This window comes from Mandrillus leucophaeus, unplaced genomic scaffold (assembly GCF_000951045.1).
Source record: "Mandrillus leucophaeus isolate KB7577 unplaced genomic scaffold, Mleu.le_1.0 Scaffold363, whole genome shotgun sequence".
Classification (NCBI taxonomy): Eukaryota; Metazoa; Chordata; class Mammalia; order Primates; family Cercopithecidae; genus Mandrillus; species Mandrillus leucophaeus.
In genome coordinates, this window is record NW_012103843.1 from 1388833 (window position 1) to 1389906 (window position 1074).

Below are 1074 nucleotides of genomic sequence, written 5' to 3' on the forward strand. Positions count from 1 at the left end.
TGAGGCTCGGCGGGCCCGCGCCCAGAGCAGGTGGGAGCCACGGGTCTCCCCGAGGCCCGGTAGAGCGCGGTGAAGATGTCCGGTTAAAATTTATGGAGCGCCTACGGAGAGCAGGGCTCCGCATTAAAATCTGAGAATCAACAAATCCTAGTTCCTTACAGAGCAGGACATTCCTCGGTTTTGTCTGAGGGACGCCTTCCTCGGAACCAAGTGCAGTGGGCTACGCTATACTTTTGCAGCTTTAAGAGATGAGCCAGAAGACCAGACAGAGCAAAAAATGAAAGGCTTGTGTTGAGAACTGTGTAACTGTAAGGGAATACTAAATTCCTTGTTTCGAATGACAGTATCATGGGCTTTTTTACGTATGTAATTTTGTTCTGATTGTGAAAGCATCAGTGATTTCATTATTGAGGAATAACCGCAATGTTTATGAATATTTCCTTTCCTTCTAAATATGCGGTGTTTTAAAATCATGTATTTTGTTTCATTTGTATATATAGTTTTCCGCTGTGTAAATTTCCTTCCTTTTTGCAAAATTCTACGTCACAGAAATTGAACTTTAACAAGGCAATTAGATGTATAGGGAAACACTGATGCACGAGAAGGCATATTGCAGCATTGGTTAGTAAAACAAAAAATAGAAACCTAATATTTAACAAAGGGAAATTGTTAACTAGTGGTGTAACTACTCAACACAGACATTTCTTCATACAGCAAACGTTTGTTGAGTACAATGCTGAATGAAACACATTGAGAAGCACTCTAGTGAGGAAGTAGCAAATAGTTCAGTGAGCAATTGCTAATGAATGGAAAGTATGACACACAGAATCTATCTTCTCTCAAGGAGTTTGTAATCTATTAGTGAGACTGGAAAGAATAATCGAGCAATACTTTTTTGTTTGGACCAAAAGAGTGAGAATAGACTATAAACTCATTTCAGGTTTTGTTTACTCTAGAACTTAATCATTTTTCTTTTCACTTGCCATGTTTATTTTAATCTAATCTCTTTAAAATATATCCCCCCTGATAATGATTTCAATCTTAGGAAAGAGGCGTCCCATTCTGCAAAGGGAC